The sequence below is a fragment of the Ischnura elegans genome, chromosome 6 (assembly GCF_921293095.1).
Source record: "Ischnura elegans chromosome 6, ioIscEleg1.1, whole genome shotgun sequence".
Taxonomy (NCBI): Eukaryota; Metazoa; Arthropoda; class Insecta; order Odonata; family Coenagrionidae; genus Ischnura; species Ischnura elegans.
This window is the reverse complement of record NC_060251.1, coordinates 21,536,414-21,564,048: the sequence shown is the minus strand read 5'-3', so window position 1 is coordinate 21,564,048 and position 27,635 is coordinate 21,536,414. Positions and strand designations below refer to the sequence as shown.

At 41.6% G+C, this 27,635-nt stretch overlaps 1 protein-coding gene across 1 annotated transcript in view; it reads right to left on the bottom strand.

Annotated features, from left to right (window-relative positions):
* The window catches only part of LOC124160178 (zinc finger protein 704), a 360,385-nt gene that overhangs the window by 209,900 nt on the left and 122,850 nt on the right, over window positions 1-27,635 (bottom strand). The gene's annotated exons all lie outside the window — the stretch shown is intronic.

Here is a 27,635-nt window from a genome sequence, read left to right as displayed (position 1 = left end):
CAAAGCCGCACCATGTTATTATGATAATCATCTTTGGTGTGGAACTTGAAAATTAAAAAAAATAGGGACGGCTTTACTCAGTCAATCACGCGATTTATTCCCTGGCCATATGAATAGCGGCACACATGTGAAAGCCTTTGGACTCAGAATTCTGTTTTATCATAATTTTTCGGAGGGAGAGCTAGAAAGGGTAACTTGCTGCCACCACTGGTGCGGGGTAAACACGCCACAAACACATACCTGGAAATTCCTGGCCAGACTTATCACTCGGTAATGATGCAAACCAAGAATCAAAGCGTATCTTAAGATACTTGGAAAATAATATTATGTAAGCTTGTGATTTATAAGAAATATGATGAAAGATGTAATCCAAGTACGCGTTAGATAACAACACCTCTTTGCGTAACTATTGAAGGCTTTTATGCAATCGAATGATACTTTTACGAGTAAGAGCTAAAGTTCTTCTATGAGTCTACTTATGCCGACGAATTGAGACTTTTTAAAATGTACAGCAATGAAGCAAATGAGACCCACGCTAGAGGATTTATCCCGCGTAGAGAATAGTACGTTTCTCATTTGCCTTCACGTTGCTATCCAGGCCAAAACACCTGCCTCGGCCACGCAATGAACCTAGCTTGTTTCCCTCCCAAATATGGTTTTGAATGGCAACATATTCCTAGTCTTTAAGTAGCTAGCACTTGGAACGAGGATATGCCACCTGAGGTGTATTTCCCCACAAAATCTGTCGTCAAGCACACGGAACTGCTTTGGAATTCTTTAGGCGGGTCTCTCGACGCGCAGTCTGGTAACTTCCCGAAGAAAAAAAAGTCGGTGGACCAACCACGCCCTGTCCCCCGGCGGCGCTAAAACACGTAGACGGAGATTTAAAAAAAGTAATTACCACCGTGATTCAAGCAAGTCAAACCAACACTAAGACTAATTACTCGGCATCGTGCACCGATAAATCTGAGAGAAAAAAAACTAGAAAAGAAAGTGACAGCATATTTTAATGAATGTATCAAATTTAGACAATTCTGTAGACAATGAATTCACTACAGTAAATATTCTGTTTTAATTGCATTATGTACTGGATATTACAAAAATGCCTCGTTTGAACAAAAGGGAGCATATACGCATAAATAATCGTATGGGATATTGAAGAATATTTTTCAGGATATCTTATCTTCAACTAGCTTATTTTGTTTTTATTCGTGTGATATATATCCTTGCGAGAGAGTGCAAAATACGGATTCCAAATATATCAGTTAAGAATAGTCCCTTATCAAAGAGATATACTTCACCGGGTGAATAGAATTAGGTGTTTTGAACGGCGATAAGAGATCCTCAGAAAAATGCAAACTTGTGTATCATTTAACATGGTTATCGCTGATCAATTTCGCGGCGGAAATACCATTATTGATACCGACACAACAATGGTTCCTCTGAGAAAAAAGGCATAAAATGAGTACATGAGAAATATTAACAGGAAATTTGCCGGATGAAGTTATGTCTATTAGAGAGTTCATATTTTATACACATTATTGTAAAAAAATTTAATCCATGAAGACGTGGAATCCTTGAAAAATTATGAATATAGTACACTATATTGCATACAACATAGGAATACGCAAGGGAATCACAGCGCCACCGTACCCAGCATACTTACTTCTCAGGGAAGTACTTTTTTCATTTGCCATATGAGATTGTATGTAACACAATCGACACAGAATTTGCAGAAGAAATATCGCCGCATTAACGTTTTGCGATCGGATCGATCAATCGTAGAAGAAGCGATGACGGGAGACGATCTTTGTACTGTGCTCGGAAGCAAGCAAACGCCTTATTTCATTATTTTTTTCCTCCATGGAAAATCGCAACTGCTCGCCCAGTGATCCGTGTTTGGCTTCTCCTTTTTTAGTTCCCTCAAGGTCCCGTTCTTTGATTGCTCGGCCCCTACGCAGCTCAGCATCTTGGTACACGCCCACTTCCACCACCCCTGCATGTTTTCATTAAATATGTACATACATATAATGCTTGAAAAAAAATCCGAAACTGCTTTACATCATCATCATTTATCATGAGACATCACAGACACTGTCATACACACCACCGTTCTACCACTCCCAATAGCCAAAGCCAATGACAATTCTTTTCAATAGAGAGACATTCTAATATTTGTTCTGGTACGTGAGGCGTACCTCATTAAGCAATCGAAAAAATGTTAACTTTTTTCCTCCGACTATTATTCCGTAAATAAGCCATGCGTGGAGAGCAAAATTCTGTCAAAAAAAGAGGCAAAAACATAGGTTGCGTGGCCCAATACGAAGCAAATTGACTTAACGACAAAGGGCACTTCACAAATTTAAGCTTTATTTTCAGCCGGGGAAAGAAGAACAATAGATCACAAAAGGAATCCTTCCGGCAAATTTGATTCCGACTATCGTAGACACAAGAGGGCCACCTTCCCACTGCGCGTCAATTCAAAGTGGACAAAGGAGAGGCGAGATTGGACTTCGCTGGCCTTGCACGATGGCCCAAGGGAGAGGAGAGTTTGGGAGAGGGGGGAGATGGGGCCAAGGGCGACTCAGATGGCGCTAAGGGAGGGTGGGATGGCGCCCGAGGCACCAAGCGCCACTTACCCACCTGGCTATAGGCTAATCCGACACAATCGCATAGGGAAGAGCAGCAAGGGAAACTGCACGCTGCCAACAGAGCAGAATGTCGAAATTCATGATTCGGGAACAAGATGCAGAATCAAGCGATACGGAAAAATGCCACTAGAACAGGGATACTTGAAATTAAATTGCATGAAAACATTCATTTATAAAAGTACTTGAATGAAGATTCATTGAAAAAATTGCGTAATCGAGTATACGATCACCTAAGGCGATAAAAAGGATTGAAGAAGAGATACTTGCAACTTACTTTCAACAGCCTTTCATTCGGAAATTCTAAGTCTACCGGTCGATAAAACACGAATTGAACTTATTCCCATTGAGATGACAAAAAAATTATTGCGGCTATTTTGCAATACACATTGTAGATTACGACCTCTAACAGCACATCCGATAGAAAATTTAAAACTACGACCTCAGATTCGCGATCAGCGTTCTCAAAACCCTGTGACATAAATTTTGAGTCAATACGGTTAATTTGATTTCTACCAGATTTTAGAGTCAAATATGGTACCATTAAATTAAAATGAGCAACAAAATGTGTAACCTATGGCCAATAAACGTATAAAGAAAGACAACCCACAGAACAAATTCGGGAACCAATACAGCGCAAACCAGAAATGGAATTGGAATTAAAGGTAAACACTGAGATTATCTATAACGATGCCGCAGAAGATTTAGACAGAAAAAATTGTATAGTCAAGTATACGCTTATCTAGGCCGATATAAAGGATTAAAGAAGAGATAATCGCAATTTATTTGCAACAGACTTTTCCGCGGAAATTCTAAATCTACCGGTCGGTAAAACACGAACTTATTTTCATTAAGGTAACACAATAAATTATTGTGGTTCTTTTGCAATGTAGACGACCCAATAACAACGCTTTCACGCTCCTTTCTCTTACTCGCGCGACCTGAAAAACATATTTATCGGATTGAGAATCTGGGTCACTGGGAGAGCAAAGAGGAAATTTATTCTTTCGAGTCAAAATTACTTCATCGCGAAGCCTGAGAGCTGACGTAACTACGTGCAACTAGCTCCGGGAGAATGAAACAACCCAGAATTGATCGATATAATGGAAAGCGATTTATCGACACCTCTCCGGCGACCCACGCACCTGCAGAGTGCTAAAAGGCAGCTGAGTGCACACTAATGACGGGAGAAAACAAATGAAAACCGTGTTTATGATACTGACGCTATGTGCTCGCAACTGTTTCTAATGGTGATGAATATAATATTACAATCAATGTGTGCATAGGGAAACATTACGTTATCAATAAGTACAACCGTATTAACTACTTTATTAGCTATTAAAGACGTCAATTCGAAGAAATATTTTACCTAATTACGCATAAAAGAGAAGACTTTTGGCAATTTTGAAAATGGCCCTGGATTTATTAGCCAAGCATTTCTACTAAGTACCAGAGCAAATTAAACGACAGATGCATGCATATGAATGCAAATAAATAACAGATGAATAGCTGAAGAGACAAAAACATTTGCCCGGAATTAGAATCCCGAGTCGCACAAGGTGATTAAAGCAATAAAGCTTCCAAGACGTCCTTCAATTCTGAGAATTCCAAAAGGATGCGAATAAGAAATGGAAGAAGTATCTCCAAAGGATGAGTATAAGGTATGCAGAGAGCGTCAAATCTTTGAAGTTATTACAGCTGAAAAATTGACATCATTCATGATATCGTGATGTGGGACATGGCTTGGGATGTGCGAATATCTCGCAAAAAAATAAATTTTCTTGAATATACTCGTACCAGGATGAATCATATCCGAGCCGATAAGAGGGATACTGGCTAGCATGCAGGTCAAGGCTAATTTGTTTTCCATCTGAGAAGAATTATCGAAATTCTAGAACATAAATGGTTGAAGACGTTGATTCTGAGTGCTGTCAAGTCCGTAATTCTAGTTCCCCATAACATCACATGGGATACCGAAAACGATAAATTCAGAAAACCAAAACGGGAGGAATTTCAGTCGAAATAAAATTAAACATAGGACTGGGTGCTCGATCTTTTCAAAAGTCCTCTACGATTGCACACCGCCGTGGGGTGATGCGAAGGGAGAAAAAAAAGACTGAACGAGTGAAGAGAAGAGAATGAAGGGAGAATGCTCAGTTTTTGTGCCAGTAGCATCCTCCCAACTTCACGGTGCACCGGGTTTTAATCGAGCTGCTGCCTCCTCCCACCAGGGACCGCCACTTCCGCGTTCGCCGCTCTTTCTCGCGCCTTTCTCTTACCCGATCGCCTTGTGTTTTTTTTTATCTCTTATTTTACTTGTTTTCTTTCGCAACCCTTTCCCACACTCCACAATCTCTTGGCCAACGGCAGCGTCACATCGCATCAAATTTTGATAGCAACGATCAAAATTTTCGGAAGCCATTTGCTTTACAATTGCAACGCAGCGCAATGGATTTGATTGAAGTTGATCACACAGTTGAGGAGGACAGAAATAAAAGAAAGAGACGATCTCATGAATGAATCACACAAAGAAGTCGAAGATGCAATAAGTCCTTAATAGATGCGATTTGCAATCCACGCTTGCTCAACTGTACGTTATAAACATAAGCGATTCATTGAAAAATTACATCGAACGTACACTCTCATAATAAATGTATATGTCAGCGTTCAAGTCATCAGGCTTTATCAAACTGAATAAATTATATATTTCAATCATTTAATATAGCATTGAAAACTTTAAAAAATTGCATTAATCCATAGCTATGACGAATTTCTACTTCTCGGGTGCCACAGAGAGAAAAGTAAAATAACTTTCAAAGAGCCAAAGAAATAGCTAAGATTCAATAATAAGGAAAAATATGCATTTCAAAAACTACTGTTTAGTTCTTTGATGTCATTGATTACGTTATACGGCTCCTAAATTATTTATTAATCTAATTATACCAAACGAGTGGAAGGCACAAGACGTGGAAATAAATTTATTTCCTCATATAAAGTCGTCAGAATCCAGAATAATCATCACGCGATTCAAATCATGTGTTAACATCCTCACAGAGTCTTACACCCTTTATAACCCAGAACTGATTCTGGGAGAAATCAAATTTCAAGATTTTTCATTTTGAAAACTTTTTCATTCAATTCAAAAATTTTACATTCAATGATAATTATCGTGGCAGCTAACTGTTTCATCATTAAAGTTTACACTACAAAACGATGGGTATTTTAGATATTTCCTGAATAGAGCTAAAAGTTTAAACATTTTTGATGTTGCTTAGAAGCAACATTGGGTTATAAAGGGTTAAGAAGCAGGTATTGTGAAGTTCAATTGAATAGTCAAGATAACCCGACCGATTAATCCTATATACTTATAAACTAGTAATTCTATAAATGTGAAAGTACATGTACAAGAAGATTTATAAACGCAAATGCGTATCTGATGCACGGGAGGGCATGAAATACATTTAAAAAGCAAAAAAGAAGCATTTAATGGCGATTAAACGTCAAAAATCGATGCGCCAACGCCAACAATAAGCGCTTGTTCCAGGGCCGCTCTTTTCTCCAGCGCCGATGCGGGCTGAGTGTCATTGTGGCGAGGCGGAAGGAACGAGCGGTCGAGGACAACATGCGTGGTCGACACGCGCTCGCACGCGGAAACAAGAGAGGTAACTTCGAGAAGAGTGGTCGAGGGAGGGGGGGAGGAAATTGAGGCTGATAAGAATCGGTGGCCACGCGTCCATGAGGCAGATTCGGATCGCGAAATGGAGAGGTTGCGCGGCGACGGAGAGATTAAAAACAAATACGCCCTCCAAATTTCTCGATATTATCGTTTCAATGGCATAGTTTTCACGCGTCGCATCCGTCGATGTCAAAAATTACAATTAGGCTACACAGCAATGCTGATAAATCCATTATCATACAAACGGGTCACTCAGTTGTTGTATTTTTATTTCAATTGCTGAATTAATTTGCCAGTAATATTAATTTGGTGCGGTGAGGTACTCAAATGTTAATTTAATCATCATAAATACGTTATTAAGCACCATACCCACGTTTTTATTTCCCAAAAAAGCACAGCTAATAATGCTGTGACCCATATTCGATTCAAGAATAGAGAATAATCGCAGGTAGAACATCATTTTCACCGCAATTTTCACGAAGTATAGCCAGAAAAGCCTAATGTTTTTGACCCATGAGAGGAAAAAAATAAACGATATATTCCGAATTTTTGATGCGAATTATAACTATTCTATTTCACAATGCAGCCACTCTAACGTGGTACGACAAATATAACTTACGCTAGCGACCCCAGGATCGATCTGATCGAGCAAGATTATTGATTATGTTTCATGAAAGCTATTTTTTCTATTAAAGTTCATGCATCACAGCACCATATTTTGAGGGAGTTCCCGAAGCCTGTGTCAAAAGGAACGGTGTGCAGCAAAAGGTAAGCTACTTGTGTTTCAAAGAGTTTTAGGCGACCAACCTCACATTTTTAGCTCATATTGCTTTGTTTCCATTGCATTCATTTGGCGACGCGAACATTTTTTTACTCCGGAGAGGGATAAACAGAGGGAGGAGCCCTTATTTGGCATTTCATCAAGGGATGTTTGGGTGACCACTCATTCTGCTTTGGAAAAAGGTCCGACCTAGGCCAATGCGGTGTTCGGTGGTCGATAAACCCCTGGGGCGAAAATATACTCGCGAGGCCACTCCATTATTCCGATAAAACGATCGATATATGTGTCCACGGGGGATTTTCTTTTTAAAAATAATTCCCACCACCACCCTCTCTCTCTCTCTGCCTTTCTCAGCTCCTCAACCCAAGGCGGGGGAACTCGCAACAAACGAATCTTCGGTGGCAACAAGATACGGATTAGATATTCTACGATTGCACGCCCTGAGTTTCCCTTTCCATTCCATTTACACCGATCAAAGCGATGCAAAACGTTCCGTATTGTTTCCGCATTTCTCTCGCTTCCTAATTTCTCCAGATATTGATCACAAGCTGCATGTGAAAGCTAACGGAGAACACTGTTTCTCCACATCGGAAGTACTCTTGATGGATGGCAAAAATTGGCAAACTGCACTCACAAGACAGGATATTGTTTGAAAGTTGCGTATGTTTTGAGCACGCCTCATCCGATTTTTCGTTATGTATAGAGGCAAAGGGAATATTTTGGCACAACAGTTCCATGAGAAAACTGGAGAGGAATGAACTAATACCATTAGCGTTGAAAATCATGCATGCACGAAACTTGGGAATAGATAGAGTTCGTCAGTTGACAATTCTAATACAAAATATCCGCACATCTTTCCTTCACAGCACTTACGGTGCATGTTGAGTGAAAATGCGAGATTAATAGCAGTGATTTGATAGCAAAGTGAGCACAGCATTCTGAAGCCTTATTATTTCTCAAACGTACTGTATGACTCCATGAAGACCCATGCAGCCGATATTCACCTTCGTATTCGTTCACTTCGTCCGAATCCCCTCAAAAGAGAATAAGCAAGAAGCGATCGGAGAAAGCGGAACATGTCCGACGACTTCACTCCTTTCACCCGAGGATAATATTTCCCGAAACGGCACATTTACGAGAAGTTCTCGCCATAGATAGACTTAGACGGGATACCTATTGATTCCCAAGAAAGATATGGGTCGCTTAAAGGTGCAGGATCGGACGGAGGGGAACGACTATGACCAAAGAGTTAACAGCTGGTCCACACGTATTACAAACTTAGAACCTGCATTATTGAAATCAGGGTGGCTATTTATTTTGTTTATTCTCATACCATCGAAAACAGCTCATATTGACCTTTACATTGGGCATAATTCAGTGTCCGGCGATATCTGGTGGAAATTTTTTATATCCATGAGAATAAACTAAAATGGTAAACTTCCACACAATTTTATTTACTTAGGTACCGACCCGGTTTCGACCTTGGTAATGACAGTACATGTCGAAACTAAAATGGTAAACTTCCAATCAATTTTATCATACAATTTTATTTAATAATTTTACCATTTACCATTTTAGTTTATTCTCTTTACATTGGGGTTATTCAACTAGTTAAAAATAACACGTGCATGAATAATCATGCCCTGGATAGGCGCAACCTACCAAGGTGGAACTCGAACCAGCGGCCTCTTGTGTAGCAGACTAGGATTTTAGGCCTAGGTGTTCGCTCCAGACTTGTTAAAGTATACCGGGACCAGCCACGGTGATAACTTTTACGGAGTCACCCGCAATGCAGAAATTGTGCGAAAAAATTCGTAACTTTCGTAATTTGAGACTCCATAAAAGTTATCACCGTGGCTAGTCCCGGTATACTTAAACGGTATGGGGTGCTGATGGAGAAAGGATGAGGGTGAGTGTGAGAGGGGGGTGGTGGGAGGAGGGGTCGTGAGGGGGATTGGAAAACCCTTTCCCTCCTTCACGGCAGGGGAAGAAAAAAAATCAACTAGGAGAAGGGGAGAGTGGGGAAGGGGAAAGAGTGGAAAGTAGGTGTGCGCGGGGAGGCCAGCATTTGCCGGCCGGCGTCCCACCCCTTGCACTCCCCCTTTCTGCCATTTAAAGAGCGACTTGCCAAGCAGAGTGTAACGGATAGTGAAAGACTCGAAACCATACAATACCAACCGAGAGAGATTTCCCTCCCTAACTCCCTCCCATAAAACATAACAAAAAGACGAGAAAAGGGGTACCTATCCGTTGGCACCACGTACTTTCGTCACGATCATGAATGTCCTCCCCTTAGAGATTGGGAAATTTTCCAAAAACTACGACAGAAAAAGTCCCCAGTCGAATTTCTAGCGAAGAGTTACAGGATAGAAAGAAAAAATTTAACGGTTTTTGATTTCACATCGGGGTTTTACACAATTTATTATCAAAAAAAGTATTTTCGTACATTTCTACGAACTGAAGAGATAAAATTCGCACATAAGTTCAAAAAGGCGAAGAGTTCGAAGGGGTTGAGAGGTCGCTATCCGCTAGATGCATAAGTGAGAGGAGGAAGGCGGACAGGGCAAAAGTGAAATACGCGCCAGCTGGCGCCTCTTAATCTCCTTCCCTAACGTTGCGCGAAAAGAAGTTTCTTGCTTTTTGCCTGATGCCCTGTGCCTGATGCCCGTTGCCCTGCGCTAATTCCTCACTGGCCCAGTTTCCATTATAACGGGGAATGACGCCGATTGTCTTGAAAGAACACCTATGGAGAGATACCTACGCTAATTTATACATAATGACACAGCACGGGATATGCAAAACGAAGGGCTAGAAGAAAAAAGAGTAAGGATCAAACGCGACCATGTGTCAAGCACGTAACGTCCACGATGATTACATCGACAATTGAACACCATCAATTCCAATGGTTATTGCCTTGCCTCCTCTTATAACTTCATTACTGTTTCCACCAATAGAGAAAACCTGGATGGAAAAATTCACTGAGAACTGGATATTTATTTACTTTTCAAACACCTTGCTTCAAGTAATAAATAGCGCCAGCCATTGTTACTTGACAAGAAGACTCACATCAGCCATCTATTTGGTTCCATATTATTTGAAAAATGGCGCCAGACGGCAAATATAGAAGAAAAAAGATCCCAAAAGAGAAGAAAAGGAGTCATTTTCTCATTAAACTGCGATGCACCGTCCACTAATTAATAGAGGCAGCTTGGGAAACAAAAATTCCTCCAGAGTCCTACACAAAAATAGCTTATCAAATAGCCTTTTCGTAAAGACATGAACAAGCTCTACCGGGCCAATGGGTTTAGATTGTAAGAGGAGGTATATAAGCCCAACCTTTTCCAAGGGCGGTCGCTCCAGAAAGACAACTGACATCTGAGGAACGTTCTCTTCTTGGCTCTTATATTACACCAGAGAAATGGAAAGTGTGAGAGGCGGCACTTCGCTTCGGCTGGAGGCGCGGAAAAATCGACGTAAATGCCATGATATTAAATCCTAGCGAGAAAGATAGGATCGCTTCGCTTAATCCTAGTTGGACTTACCCGCCCTCTTCACACCGAGCCGCTCCCCCGATTACATTCCGCAACAATTGGATTCGTCTCTTACTCTCCACGCTCGACCACTCGAATTTTTTTCCTTTCCCAACTGAAGCGAACGCTTAAAAATTCCACTCAGATTGCATTCCAATTACTCCGAGTGCTCTCTACTCTGAATCCAACATACGCAAGAGTACAATGCAACGCAATGGCCACGAGGGAAATGACCGATCGTTTCGGAGGAACACTGACTTGATAAAGCTATCGTGAATCTCACTTCAGTCCTTAGATGAGCGTGCGGTAGACAATCATAAATATCAAAACGGAAACCTTTAAGAAAGAGTTCAAGAAAGACTAAAACCATATAAAATTAGGAACGGATAATAGACGATACATTAAGCTAGAACACTCGGCAGTCTTTTTTCCCAAGTACGAAATTCCAACACAATACAACGAATTGTGATATAGCTGATTTGAAGTTAATCAAATCCTATTAATAAGGTCCTCTGGAGAAGCTACAACGGCAAAATAATTAACATAGAGTTTAGATACGTGATTTTTAAATATGAGCCCGCAAGTCAAAATCCATTGGCAGTGCAATTTGATTCAACATATAGAGATGAGTTAGAAAAAAAATACATCATAGCCTAAACTTACGAAAGCGTTCCGCCGTTTGCGAAAATCTTCAATGACAAAATAAATCTAAAATCGATGATACTTTCCTCTACACTCAAATATCCCACAGTAAAATATTACCATACATTATTATAATGAAAGTTTGCCGAAATCTAGAATGGTGGCCGAAATAAATAGTGCGGAAAGCACTATATAGTTTTTCAATTCCAATAAGCCCGTGAATATTGGCTGCTTGGCGTAGCACCGGTCGGTACCTACTCACGAACGCGGAGACGGAGTGCTAAGGGGTAGAATGTAAAGGAGCAAGAAAAAAAGAGTGAGAGGAATCTTTTCGATTTTTCGATACGACTTCGGACACGGGCGGTGGCGTAGGAGATAGAACTCTCTCTCTCTCTCGTCCAGGTCGCGGAGAAAGGAAAAGGAGGGTGGGGGAGAAAGAAGCCAGGGGGTGGGGCTATACACCGCGCCTATCCGCGAAAGGGAGAAAGCCGAAAACCTTCGGATAGATAGATGCTGGCCCGGCTGTCACGAATACGAGCGGCCCAAGGGGGAGAGCAGGGAAATTGAAAACAGGAGAAATAAACATTTAAAAAAAAGGCAGCAAGCCCCTCGATCGGGAAGGAGTACCGCAGGGGCCATGCCTAGTGACACTTTCCTTTCACCACCATGTGCTCACTTCCTACACCCATGCCACTATGTCATTCTTTCTACTGAAGTACCTTTGGGAGCTGTGCAACGCCGTGGATCACCCTGCTTGTAACAATACGTCACCCAAAACAAGCGCAGCACAATTACCTGAGTTGAAATACGAAACTTAATTTCTAAATGTGTTGAATGTACCTTCATTACATTCCCTATCGATAAAATTCTCACTGATGAACTCTCTGGACTGTTTATATTCCTTATGGTAGATCTACAGAAACCTCAACTTACTAATGGTATTATAGAAAATGATAATTATTGTCGTTTTATTTTTTATTTAGGCTCGCATTTTTCTTTTTTTAGGCTTCAATTTTCCTCTCAATATGCAATATTATCAATCATAAGCGAAAGTAACATACCTTGACTAAAAGTGACTTTTAAGTTTAAGTGAAATTGTATTCGCTAAGGCTAAATCCACGCGCAATCCTTAGTTACTCAGATATCCCAGGGTATGCAAGTTCCGACTTTCCTTCCATTCAAATTACTGTCGATAGAGAGTCCGCCATTTTCTAGTTAATAATTTATTCTACGTTCATGGAAGCTAATACACTTACTTGAACCTCTCACACACCCCAAGTCGCGTCAATATTTCCTGAGCAAACATACCTCCCGAGTTACGGTAACTAGGTTTCGTACATAAACCTCGCTCTTCATCCACATTCTAACGGGAATACCACCGCGTGTACGCAGGCACTTTAGGGAATACATCCCCGACTCCCCCTTCATCGCGAGTATTTTTTCCCGCCAATCACCGCGTAATTTCCTGTCCCTGCACATCCTTCCCCCTCTCCGTCCCCAAACAAAAGCGCCCCCTGCCCCGTCCGAAAAAAAATATTCATTGCCCATCCTCCATAATCCAACCACCCACCCCACCCTTCTCCACTCGTCAGTTGAGGCAAGAGACGTCAATTTCGCTTGGCCCACTTGCCGGTGGGAAAGTGAGTGTCGTGGATTGTAAGAGGCTGCTTGCTCACCGTGGAAAAAGAGTGGATTGAAGGGAAAGGGGGGGAAAGTGAGCGGAGAGCGAGCAGTTGCCACCGGGAGGGGAAGATAAGAATCCCGCACGAGAGATTTTTTCGCTGTAAAGACAGAATTCTGTAGAGAGATGAAACTAGTGCCATGAGCGTACCCAGCGATGGGCAGGGGGGGCAGCTGCCCCCCCCCCCCCCTCCCCCACTAGAGACAAAAATCGGAAAAGCCTTTAAGCAAAATCAGTACAGGATTGAATCGAAAGCAATCGACTAATTTCCTTTAAATCCACGAAAAATTATATGTCTTAGTATAAGATATGTAACTAAAATAAAACTATTTTTCAAGGAAATAATCTCATAAACTAATGTCACAACTTGGCTTGCCCAACCCCCACCCCCCGCCTAGACCATGGCTTGCCCCCCTAGGAATCCTGGGTACGTCCTTGACTAGTGCAGCCAGAAATGGGTAGTAATGGACAAATAAAACTTAGGTGGACCCCCTCTTGACCCTTTTCTTTTCAATCGCCATTTTTAATTTGTAAATAGCGGAAAATAAGGAATAAAAATTTAATAGTAATAGTAGCTAAAATAACAAGTAGGTAAGGGGCAAATAAAAATTAGTCGGGCTCAGGATTACCTTTTTTTACAATCACCATTTCAAATTGATGAATATAGTTGAAAATACGTAACACAACTAATAAAAACAGTGGCTGCAATAACAAATAAATCCCTTTCAATAAAATTTTTGAAAATATCCTCAATTGGGAAAAGCTCGAGGAAAGAGAAAAACTATCGTGTATTTCTTTTTATTTAACAATTCATACAACTTTATCATACTCAGTGTAATAAAATGAGTTAAAGCGATTTAATACTATTCCCTTCTGATGCATTAGTATCCATAAAATAATGCCTGAGAGGAGTCACAGCATTCACAAGTAGAATATGCAAAAGATGTGTGTACTTGGGTCTTGAAAGTACTGTTGCGAAATGAATGGCGCATGCTTGGTGAAAGTTAAATTCCGCCACCATTGTAAACGTGTTAACTGCAGTAAAACCTAACACCTGAACATGCAACTCAGTCTGGAGAAAATTTACCTAGCAAATCCAAAAGATAGATCGCACGGTATCATTTAGCTGTAGGCGTGGATATCTCGAACGTCTCGCGCGCATAGAACACTCAAGAGTGGTCGGGGCTATGCGCGGCGTTCTTCAATCATATACATTAACAAATTTATATACGTCACCGGTGGCGTAACTATGGGGAGGTTGGGGGGGATAGATCCCCCCCAAAATCCACAGAGAAATCAAAAAAATATTTAAACAATTATCTAGTTTTGATATATAATTACTGAATTTATTCAAAGTGAAATTTTAAGTGATAAAATTATGTAAAATGTATTTCCGGGCATGTAGTTTTTCGAAAATTTTCCCGGACCCCCTGTTTCTCGAAGGAGGGGCCTCACCCCCATACCCTACGACCCCCCCCCCCAAAGCATCATCCTAGTTACGCCACTGCACGTCACTATTTAATGTATCCATCATAAAACGGGACCAATGATGTCTTACTGTTTTAGTCTCGATATATACGGCATAGTTTTGAGCTGGATGTTTCAAGAGGTGCATGCTACGCTCGACCCATACCTAAGGCCCGTGACAGTCGTGGTCCAGAGCAAGCTCTTCATGACTCGTCATGAAAAAGTCATGATGTTCGGAGCTAATACTTTGCGCTGGCGACGCATCAACTGTTTCCATGATCGAAGAGGGCATCTATCGCCAGAGGGGGAGGAAATGACGTGGAAAGCGAAAAAGCCCTGCGGCTGTGGAAGGGGTGGTGTGTGAGGGATGCTTACAAGCAAGACGGGGCGAGGGGGGTGGGAGGGGAGGAAAGGCCGCGAGGTGAGCAAGGGCACTATCAATTTCCGCGTCGTGCAACAGCAGAGAAGTAGGGGGGAGTGACATTTTCGTCTTCACGCCAACGAGACACAGGTACTGACTCACACATAATAAAACCTGATAATTGCCTGATAATAAGCCTCCGGAATTGAAGCATTTTCTCCCCAATCCCGTGCCAAACCTCCTTACATTCTCACTTCCGGGGAAATCTTTTTTCATTTCCGAAGGAAAAGAAATCAGAACTTCCCCTCCCACGCAGACGATACTTATGGATGAGACTTACAGAAAGATAAAATGAAATGGAAGCGAGTAGCGAGAGAAAAGGATTCCTGCATTGGTAATCACGAATGAAAACAGATTAAGATAAGGAGTCGTTGGATAAAAAAAATTCATTAATTAAAGTGGAATGGATTTTGCCCGGTTACCACATGTCGCTGCTCTCCAGCTCGAGTCTAAATTCAATTAAATGTGAATTCCTAATCAACTTTCTCCTTCTCGTGCGCATGAACGCTGGATAATGTAGAGAGGGGGAAAAGTTCGACGCGGAAAACTACGATGTCTTCGAGAAACATTCGGAATACGGCAAAAAGACGCTTGCAGTAGCCGAAAGCAATCGAAACAGACGTCTTTGCTCTTGACTATTAAATACAGCCGCTATTGTAAGTCTTACCATCCGCGTAATAGTAAAACATCTTGAAAGAAATACACTAATATCTCATGTAATTTTCATTGTCGCATCCGTGCCATGCATTGTTATTGTCATGATGAATATCTTGTTGTTATTAAAATTATTTCCGTCCATTTCTGATATGCGCAGCGTCTTCAGGTAGCTTGAATAAGGCCCTTTATCTTGAGGCAGTTTATTGTTTTTACCTGCAGAAGGGGAAGATTTTGATGCAGCATTCAGTACAATCCGTATAAAGAAATACGCCTTCCTTCTTAGAGACGTCTCCAACAATCTATCTTCAAGAAAGTAATTCCAAACTAAACGCTATATAAACCCTCCGAGTGAGTCTATCGCTACACATACCAACCATTCCCCAATTATTTTCGGATGCGAAAAAATAATTGTGGAATAGAGCAATTGCATTTCATTTTAACTTTGATTTAAAAAAATAAACAGCAAGATATAATTTAAAACTACCCAACTAAGCAAGATGCGACACCAATTTTGAGCCGGAAAAAGTATCAAGCTAGAACGTAGGTTTCCGCGGTGTAGCACAGTGCAGCTCCCATCCAGCCTACGGTATATAAGCGAGGGAGAAACCAGCAGCCGACACCTTCGACCTGAAGACGCTGGCAGGATAGCCAGCGAAACTGTTGTCTACAAACAAGCTGACGCGGAAGACAACCCTGAAGAAATGCAGAGATCAAGTATCAAGTTTATGATCATTTATCTCCCTTCCGTAGTCTTCCTCTTCTTAAAATCGTTTTGTATGCTCCTGTACGGAAGTGAGGCATGGACAATGACAGCAGCGGAGAAAGCAAGGATAGAGGCCTTCGAAATGTGTTGCTACAGAAGAATGATGAAAATCAAATGGATCGACCGAGTTAGTAACGAGGAAGTCCTAAGAAGGGTAGGAGAGAAGAGAAGCCTCATGAAAACCTTAACAAGAAGACGGAACAACCTTATAGACCACATCTTGAGACATGATGGCCTGATGAAGAGAATCGTCGAGGGACAAGTGAAAGGCAAGAACGGAAAAGGAAGACCTCGAACAAAATACATGGAACAAGTAAAGAAGGATGTGAAGGAGAAGAAATGCGTAGGTGTGAAGAGATTAGCTGATAGGAGAACTGAGTGGAGAGCTGCGTCAACCAATCATAGGATTGTTGACCAGTGATGATGATTGCACCTCTTCTCCGAATGAATCAGAGAGTTCCTAGGTTGAAGTCAAGGTGGGGGAGCGACCTGAGATATGGCAAGATATTAATGTTCCTCCTCTCCTCACTTCATCACACACACACACACACATGATCAGCCTCCGAGAGAGGGAAATGCACGTTTTCTGCCCCCCCTCCACCTTCTCATAAAAGGAACGCACTCTCCTCCCCCATCCTACCCACACCCCTCCGCCGGAGAGAGGTCTCCCGGCGTAATTTTTCATCACCGCCACCGTGCGACGCTTCGGAAAACGAATTTAAAACCCCGCTACCTGAACGACCCATATCCGCTCGGGCACCGGGCTGCTCTCGTGCCAGCCAAGTGTCGAAAGCCGCGGCATAAGTTTCGAGTGTGGGGACTGGTTTTTCCATCGAGAGGAATCATCACCGAGGAGTCTCATCTGCGAAGGAAGACGCAATACAAGCGCATCCGCTAAACAGTCAAGAAGATTCTCCGGTGTGATCCGCAAGGGTGACGAGCTTATCGAGGAGTTCTTCCTTATGCCACGCAAGAGTTGTGTACCATTCGCTTGAAATTCGGAAGCTATAGACGCTAGGATTGCAGTTTAGGATAAAAGTAGAGGATAATATTGGAGCCACATAATACCTATAACTAGATACGATAGAAACTATTTCATGAGATAGAAAAATCCGGAAAGGATAGACACGAAATATGATTTTTTCCCCTCTCAAGGATAATTTAAAGCAATAATAATGGCAAGCATTTTCCTACGATCCAAGCAATTTCAAAATCACGCATAAAATTACAATAGCAGCTACTTTTTTTTAGGTTAACTGCTGGTACGTATCTTTCCCACCATACGTGGGAATACAATGCTATTTAATTAACGGTTTGCGCGACAGTACGAAAATGCGCAGATTTATTATCAGATAATCCTTAGAGAAAAACAAGTAAATTCTGTTTTACGTTTCCGCTCCACATTCTAACAAACAATCGACTCGAGTGATTTTTTAGGTAAGTATCTTTATCCGCTACGGGCTACGACGATCACCTTACGGCAAATGGACTGTTTTTGTTTCGAGTAAATTTTCACTGAGAGGGAGCATTATAATTAATGCAGCAGTCTTAAAATCTCAGAAAGAGAGAGAGAGAAGCACCTGAATGATGAAAATCAGAATATCAAGCAGTAACGTGGGGAAAGAGAAGAGGGAGAGTTATCACCGTGCTATTTTGATGCTCGAGATAAAATAGCAGTGTCAGAAAAACCTCCAACCATAGAATAGCGGAGCAACCACGCTTCCCAGAAAACAATTCCTCGCCTCGATAAGAATCTTTTCCACTGCCTTGGTCGTCAAAGGCGATGCTACCGAGGCAGTGGGGTGGGAGACGGTAGGTAGTCTTCAAGTTTTTCGACTCCGCCCACTCGTTAGAAAGCTATCCACTCAGTCCGCTGCCACCGCTCATATATATTAATCTGGACAAGGACCGGTCCTGACTGCTATCTGTAGGCTTAGCGCGCAGTATTCGTGTTGGGCCGCGAACGAAAGGATTACTGGCGAAGCTGAACGGTACCGCGATAACTCCTTTTGTGCTCCCTTACGACGTGGAGGGGATGAAGGTGGCCGAAACTGTATACGACAAAACGAGGGATCCGCAGAAGGGAGGAAAATTCAGATTGATTTCATCCCTTCATGTTATGAAAAATTGCTGAAAAGGTTTTGGCACCCTATAAAAGGTTATCTGTATCCTCTACTCCAAACTCAAGAATCGATTAGTTTCATTCACTTCATCCTTCGAAAGCAGTTTATATTATCCAATCACAGAGATCATCATAGCAACCACTAAACAGTTAGGTTCTACGTTTTAATTGGACGCAAACAAACTGCGATAGTTACCGTAATTGTTTTACGAAAAATGAATAGTCTCAAAGGAGATATGAGACCATAAAAGAAGAACCCAGGAAAAAAGGACCTCTGATGAGTACCTGCTTGATAAGAATGCAACACTCCGCGGACTTCAGTAATTTTTCTTTCCACAAAGAAAAATTCCTCGGTACTCAACAATCAAGCAATTTGAGTGTTCACATCACACGCTCGGGTCTGCCACACGCTAAGGCAAGGCAGCAAATGAGAGATACCTCGATAAAAAATAAACAAGAAATATTATGGCATGAGAAGCGATGGCGCCAGTATTCATAACGGAGCACCGCACAGAGGCGCTCGCAGTGGCAGTGCGCGTCGTCTCAAATTGCACAGCGATTAAAAGGAAGAAGATGATTGGTTGATGAGGGAAGACGAAACGGTGTTATGGGGATCAGGCGAAGGATGGGGGAGGGGAAGAATGGCCGCGGAAACGATGCACAGATTGAAAGATTATTATCGGAGAAGCTGCACGTAGAGCCAATGCGGCGAATGACTTTTAGTAATCTCATCGACCGCTGCAGTAAGCGAACTACGAGATGAATAATCAAGCGGTCACGCTCCGCTAATTTACCAGTCAGATCACACGCGCTGCATCCGAGGAAAGAAATATATTCAAATGTCCCCAAGAGGGAAAGATAATAGAGCCGTGACAAAAAAAACTAGTTCCGAGAGGAAGATTCAATATTATTCAACGCTCGTAAAAAAGAAATGAATTATATAGCCTTCACAACTAGTATAAGAGGTGTCCCCGACTCTATCACCTGTAATTTCTCCCGTTTGATAAATCGTTGACGTCGTCTTTAAGTTCCACCCACCGTGCGGAATCAGCAGGAAACACATTCTACTGCCATGAGTAAAAGAGCTTCTGTAAATGCAGTGACAAGTGGAAATAATAAGACGGGCAGAGATACGTCATCGGCATGTGATGTGACTTCATAAGATACTTGCTGGTATTAACAGTTTTTTGCAATGAAGGACGAGAGTAGAGCTCTTCACGCTTTCATTGTGACGCGGAGGATGACTCAAATCAGAGACTAATGAATGATTAATAAAGCATAAAATGCGTGTCGACATTCTAAGAACGTTAAATTGTAAGAGGAGTGGAAATAAGATTTACCTAATGTTATTCGCCGAATACACCGCAAATAGAACCTTCGAAACTAAAGTTCAAGGCATTGGACATCTTTTAGGTTAGTTAAAACATTTTGAGGAGTATCTAAACTGAAGCGTCGACGTACGTTTAATGCCACTACTTTAACTATTTTCAGCTAATATGCTACACTAAATATTTAACTAAGTTAAGCTCGGGTTACAGCGGCTATATCATGAAACAAGTAACGCTAACTAGATATTACCAAATCGTCCTGTAGTGGCAAATATTATATATTACAAGAAAGGTAATCTTATACATTTCCAGTAAAATTACCACTGATTAGAATGATACGGAAAGAGGAACCACAAAGTGATACGATTAGAGAAAGGTTTCAATTTTTTTAATAAAAAAAAAGTGAATTGATCGGAGTCGATCCAAAAATATGCTCTCTATTCTCGTTTGCACTTGCTGGCGGGGGAATGGGGATGATACTCAAAAAAACATTCCCCGCAAACGGTCTCATCCATAATGCACCCGATTTCAGCCGACACACGCTGAAAAGCGGTTGATTTTCACGAGACAAAAGAAAGGATGAGATTCGGACGGCGAAACGGGGTCGATCGAAACGTGAGCGCTCATCGAGAGAGCAGAAAATTCACTTCTCTTCCGGACCAAAGGAGCGACACAAAATGTAACTACGTACTCTTTTTTTTTTTAGCGCGGCGTCGCTTTGATCACGAGTGAGGGGAAGATGACAGAGAAGTTTTTTTTATATTTTTTTTCAATCTCCACCCATCGCCCGCCGTCCGCCAAACCGAATAAATTCAGGGTAGCCATACTGTCACCAGCCGAGAGGAGACGAGATATATCAATTTAAACGGGAACGCTTCTGGCGTTCACAAAACTTGGTCAGCCGGAGAATTCGGATGAAATGTGCGGAGTAAGTCGGGATGCCGCGGGGAGAAAATTGAAGCACTCTGGCCAGGAATGGAAACGCAAAATTATACCTAAGGGTTTCCCACTCAGACAGAGGGTCAGAAGTGAGAGGAAAGTTATGAATAAATATGTGTATAAAGGTATAAATGACAGAACTAAATAGAAAAAGGCCTTATAAAAGTATTAGACCATGCTAGAGTTTTTGCTGTGCAAAAAATGGCTAGAGAACCAATACTTTGAAGTCAATTATTGAACCAGATAGAAAAAGGTATTTTAAAAGAAGAAAACCGAGCTAGATTCTTCGCTGAGCAAGATAATGGCTACGGTAAAAATACTTTAAAGTCAGTTCTTTGCTATGGCTACCTATGAAATTGAATGACTGAACTCATAACCTGGTGATCTTGAATATTTGCCTAGAATTCGTAATTCGATTGAAATCGACAAAATAAAAAAATAATGGATACCTCTCCGGCAAAATTTCTACTCGGTAAGTAAATTAGTAAGAAAACAAAACTAAATCAGCATGAATCACAGCTGTCAGATCGAACAGGCGACATTCGAAATACCTATCTTTAGCTTCTAAAGACTATAATATTGTTATAAACGCTAGCTCACTTCACAGAATAAAGGCATGTATAGAAATTCTCGCGGTGAGAGGCAGACTAGGGACAGGACCTTAGCTCCTTACCATGGATACGTGAAATTGTGGTTAAGTTCAGGAAGCGTTCCATCTAAATCTACGAAAACCACCATCACCTACGGGATTAGATGACGCGACCACAAGGGAGGAAGCCCGTTAAGAAAGCTAACTCCTGCTAGACGAAGGCACGAACTTAAATAGGCTGGAACCTAGAAGAGCTAGCAAAATTTAAAATGGCCTCCTTTTTAAGGTAGAAACGTGAAAATTATAAAAAAATTCCAACGAATGGAAATCAATGAATGGGATATCGAACGATGTATAAATTCGTCCTTGCGTAAATGAGGAGACTTATTTGCGACAAAAGCTCCAAACATAAGACCGTATTCAGGTATTTTCGCAAATATTACGGATTAAGTAGACGACGACGAATGATTTCAAGGGATAAAATTAAAATCATATATAAATAATATTGGATATAAGGATTTGAAACTTCAACCTTGTTTTGCTGCAAAGATATCACTTCCGTGTTGAAAATGGCCTCTATGGCCGAAATGGCGCTATCCGCACATCACTTGTCTTTGTATGCATCTTGCCTTGCTCTTCTGAGCTTCCTATCTCCAGGAATTTTTAGCTCGTTTGTCTTTGTGTGTGTGAGTGTCAAGACTTGCCGGTTGAGAGGCTGTGTTTGGTCCTAGCGGTCTTTACTCCATCCCCGCAAACCATTACAGTATCATCAGGGCTGGGAAAAATTCAGGCCGAGGAGTATTTGAAATACAAAGTACCTACCGGTCCAAATGTATTTAAAATGCAAAATATAAAATGCCTTTGACTTGGATATTTGGAAAAAAAACTACAAAATAATATTTTAAATACCTTTTTAATATTTTAAATACCTTTTTAATATTTTAAATACCTCTTTAACATTTTAAATACCTTTTTAATATTTTAAATACCTTTTTAAAATTTAAAAAACTTTTTTAATATTTTAAATACCTTTTTAATATTTTAAAGAACCAGAAATACGTCACACGGACTTTTCCCATCATTCCTACTTAGCCGTCGCGTTTTCGCGCGCTTGAAAATTTTCACTTTTCGTTTAATCGCGAAAAATAGATTTCGTCATTCGAAAATCTAAGAGTGTGAAATGCGTATTCCAGGAGTAATAATCGTTCGATTTAGGCAATAAAAAATAATAGGAAACCACCCTATTCGTAAAGACATGTCCTCTTCGCTTGAGATGGGGAGGCGGCGGTCGACGAAAACACACCGCTCACTCCGCGTTTTTATTCCTCGGCCGATGAACTTGCCGCCCCACGAACCCGCCGACCTCCGCCGCACCACACGAAAAAAAGCCGCCGGCGCGCGCAGCATTATGATAATTCGCCACAATTATACACTTAGGGTGGACGGATGAGGAGCGGCGTTGGGAATAGAAAAGGTGAATGGACAAGGCAGGCGGAGTGGCGCACGCGGCCATTAATAAGCATGAGGGAGGACGACTCCTCCGAGAGCGACCCTTTTTCCTCCCGTCGCAGTCCACGCCCTCCATCTCAATCGCCAAACAGCGACGCTGAAATAATTCCTGCTCCTAAAAGATCTTAGGCTTTCCCGGCGAATACTATTGATAACATTTTCATGGGTTTGGCACCGGGTAAGGCTGTTTATGGCCAAAGTTTCGGGGAGAAATTCTCTCATCGTCATCAGGGCTAAGACCCAGTGATTCTAGAGATCTCGACATCTTTTAAGTATTACATATCTAAGTAATGAAGCTATCTATTTATGTAATAAACTACTAAAATTAATTTGGTTTTAGAAATTCTAGTTTAGACGAATGTTAATGGTCAATTTTAATCTCATTTAAAAAAGGCCAGATTGGCGGCCATGCAATGCCACTCCACGAGACGTCACAGGGACCTAGATTCTATACGAGTAGTCAGGAGTTTTAAATCGTTGAGATTACAAATGCATGCTTGTGGCACAGAGATCAGGGAAAGTTTCATTCGTTTGTTAGGGTATTGATAATCCTTATTTAAGCCAAGCGCTACCTGCTAGCAGGGTACTCTACGCTACCACCATGCTCGGCAGCAAGCAGCCTACATCATAGCGGCATTCATAGCCTCGCACCCAGGTGGCCTCACACAGCAGCAGCCAGACGTCAAACCGGCTTTTCCCAGCATTCATACTTAGCCGTCGCGTTCTGGCGCGCTTGAAAATTTTCACTTTCCATTGATTCGCGGAAAATAGATATCGTCATTAAAAAATCTAAAAGCGTGAAATGCGTACTCCAGGAGTAATAATATTTCGATCTAGGAAATAAAAAAATTATAGGAAGCAACCCTATTAGGGAGAGAGAATGCGCGTGATTTAGACGCGAGTTCTAGTTTTATCGCTGCTTGGAGCGAAAGCCACGCGACGCCTTTCGGGTCAGAAATGATGACAATGAGGAAGAAGAAGAAGAGAGAAGGGGCGAGGTGAGGAAAGTGGGAGGTGGCCAAGTCGCCAAGGGCGGTTGATGAACTCTTGTTCCTTCCACGCGGGAGAGGCAGACCCAAAAGCGCTTTCGCCGTTCGTCCGAGCAACACAATGACGGGCGATCATGACTGCAAAGCATGAATACACTGGGATCTGACCGACTAGAACGTGCTTGTGAGACTCTTTAAACAGACCTAAAAAGAACGAAATACGTACATATTAGGGATTCTATGTACTAGAAACATTGTTTCATAACGCCCCCTACACGTTTTCGACGGAATAACGTGCTTTTGTTGCATTTTGGAGATGGTCGCATTTTTTTATATTACTCGAATTTGTCTTTTCAATAGTAAATGGCATAATTTTAAACAGACCTATAAAGAACAAGCATCTTAGGGATTCCATGTACTAGAAACGTTGTTTCATAACGCCCCCTACACGTTTTCGACGGAATAACGTGCTTTTGTTGCATTTTGGAGATGGTCGCATTTTTGTATGTTACTCGAATCTCTCTTTTCAATAGTAAATGGCAAAATGTTAACCCTTTATAACCCAATGTTGCTTATGAGCAACATCAAAAATGTTTAAACTTTCAGCTCTATTTAGGAGACGTCTAAACTAAATATTATTTTGTAGAGTAAATTTTATTGACGAAATATTTAGCTGACAGGATAATTATCATTGAGTGTAAAATTTTCAAGTTTTCAAAATGAAAAAATCTTGAAATTTGATTTCTCCTAGAAACAGCTCTGGGTTAGAAAGGGTTAAACAGACCTACAAAGAACAAAATTCGTGCATCTTAGGGATTCCATGTACTAGAAACAATGTTTCATAATACACCCTAAACGTTTTCGAATGAATAATGTGCTTTTGTTGCATTTTAGAGACAGTCGCATTTTTTTATATTACTCGATTCTGTCTTTTCAATAGTAAATTGCATAATGTTAAGCGGCAGGTTGAGTGAGTAACACCGATTCATAAAGTGGAGGCCAGCTGAGTTTTCTTACTTTCTAAACATTGTAGGGTTCGGCCAGAGTGCTGGATTTTCACCCCATGAACTCGGGTTCAAATCCCGGAAGAGAATTTTCAAGGACTGCCCGATCCCTGCTTTAATGCTATGTGGAGGACACTTCGAGCGCAACACTCCGTCCGTCGGATGTGATGTTAAGCCGAGGACCCTTGGCCCTTTTCGATATTAGCAAGCTAAGGCTGACACCGGGTTTCTCTCCACCCTTCCTCCAATCCAACCATCATCAAGGCACTCGACTCATGTCGAAGAAGGAACCTTTCGCCTCGGGGTAAGTCACTCATTGCTATATACCTTTTTTTTTTAGATAAATTCCATATTTTTTAAATCATGCTATATCGGGCAATTATCTTGCTCTCTCAGGTTCCGGACAAGATCGGAGAGTAAGAGACACACCCCACCCTTTTTCCATCTTACCAGAACATATACAGTCTTCGGCACTTACTCAGCATCCAAACCTCAGACAGCCGCCTTCTGAGCGAGAGAGCCCAGGCGGTTGTTGGATAGACAGCCTCGGTGGGGCGGAAGGGGGGGACAAGCGGTAAAGGTGTGGGTCAGGGGTCACTGCCCTTCTCTCTCCAGTCCAAGCGATGCAAGAGTGAACGACCCCCGCACTCCGCCAGCCCAACCAACGACCAAGCTTCTCTCATCCGGCCCGCCCCCCGAAGCAAAAAAAAATATAAGTATATAAATGCACTCGGGGAAGATAACGAAAAACGGAGTTAACATTAGGCAGAAAAAAAACTCAGTATACGCACTCACGCACGAATACTTATGAGCACGCAGGCCCATGGGGGAGAGAGAGATCTCAACGCCCTCCGGCAGATAAGTGAGTGTATTTGCAACAGGGGATGGGGGTGTTCAGACCCCTGTTCGCTCCACCCAACCCCCGGGCAGCCCACCTGTAAGAGCCCCGCTTCCGTCATTTGCATAAACGCACCCCCTTCATACCTCTAAAATCGAATCAACCCACGATGTTGTGGTCTCGATTGCCGGCTGGATATCCGACGCCTCAAAGGAACTACGGTTGAAGTTGCGAGCGTTAAACAATAAGTGAAGCACTAAGTGCCGAGATTGACGGCCTTCGATTACTGCATGAATATCTAACGCAACTGTGGATGTTAAATTGTAGATATGTGGGGAAAAATGCTATCTATTATAACAATCTGATAAAAGCCACACTCTTTGAATGCAAACATGTAATGGTACAAGGAAGGGGACAAGACATCACACATAGTATCTACAGATAAAAGCATGTCCTTGCTAATTTAAGCAGAGATTCTGAATATTGGAGGCTCCCGCATTCTCAAAACATTTACTCAAATCTGAGTTTGGGGAAAGAAATCATGATCAGCCCAAATCACGGGCAAGGAAACCTTTAGCGATGGCGATAGGGGCGCTGATAACAGCCGTGGCTTGATTCATAAATTGTTGATAAACGTCGGTTGTCAAGTTATGAATTGTAATCTGGTATTTCAGCGCGTAATATGGACTATTAAGTTTACATTGACAAGGTATTGAAGTCTACTGAGTTAAAGGCAAACTTCTACATTTGAGATATCAACAGTAACACAAAGCTCACGTACCGAAAACCCTTTAGAGCGCACACCCAAGGAATTAGAGGAGAAATGTTATACAGATGAGCCTGTGTTATTCGATGGAAATATGTTTAGCGTAACAAAATCGTGATTAATAATGTCTCAAATGGAGTCCACGCGACCAAAAGGCAAAGGTAAGAAGCCAGCATATGAAAGGCAAGTGGGAAAACAGAATGGAATATACTTGCGTAGAAACTCCACTCTTTAAAAAATCGAACACAACACATAACTCGAGCACCATGGTATTTTCCAAACTCCGGGCCGAGATCTGATAGACCCACAAGGTATAAGTGGCTGGTTCCAACGGCTCAATAACTATGGAGGGAATTCGTTCAACTTGCCCTTTGCATCGGAACCTCCACGCCTACCAATGGCGTGGCGTTGGGGTAGGACTCTTTATTCATCGACCGATAAGGAACTTTTCCAGGAAGGTGCCCATTAGGGCCGCGATCGAGAACCTCAACCCGCGGGAGTTGGACGACTGAACGATAGGCTCTGATGTATCCAGAAATGGAGTTGACCCATTCAATATCGTGACACTTAAAAGTCTATCCCAAGGTGTTTTCAGTGATTCTACGAGAAAGAACCCTTTTAAAAGGGCTGAAAGGATATATCTCCCTTCTAATCACAAAATATTTCCCAATATCGTGCACCTTGTATTCCATTAACGTATAAAATGTATTATTTATTCACTAGCCCATAGCGCGAACAAATAAGTCCATCTAGTGGAGAGAAAAGGGAATATGGGAATAGGAATATATGTCACAAAATGGACAAGGACGACGGTGAAGTTGAAAATTGTGGAATACGAAATCCAGAGGGTGAAAAAGTTGCATGAGTGAGACTCGACCCCAAAACCTCCCGATTTAGCGCGGGGACCTCTACCAGAAGTGCTACCATAAGCGTTTACCACGATATTTTGAATTGAATATTTGGATATACATTCACTATAAAAAATGTGACAAATATCAATGAAAAGGTTGAAATTAATTTATATCTAATTCACTCGTGCAGTAAATAGCCTTTAACAAGGGCATATACAGATAATTACCATTTCATCTGTTTATGAGATGATTACTCGGCACTGGTATGTAGCAATATATTTTTACGAAGGAGCCAGAGTTTCGTTTCATGGCATGTCAGAGTCTGAAACTCAAATAAGTACCATTAAACACATTTTTTAGTTGTTTAAAAATAATTCCCTAAATATTAAAGTCAGATTTTAAGCAATGCGTAGACATTACCTTAACACTTTGAG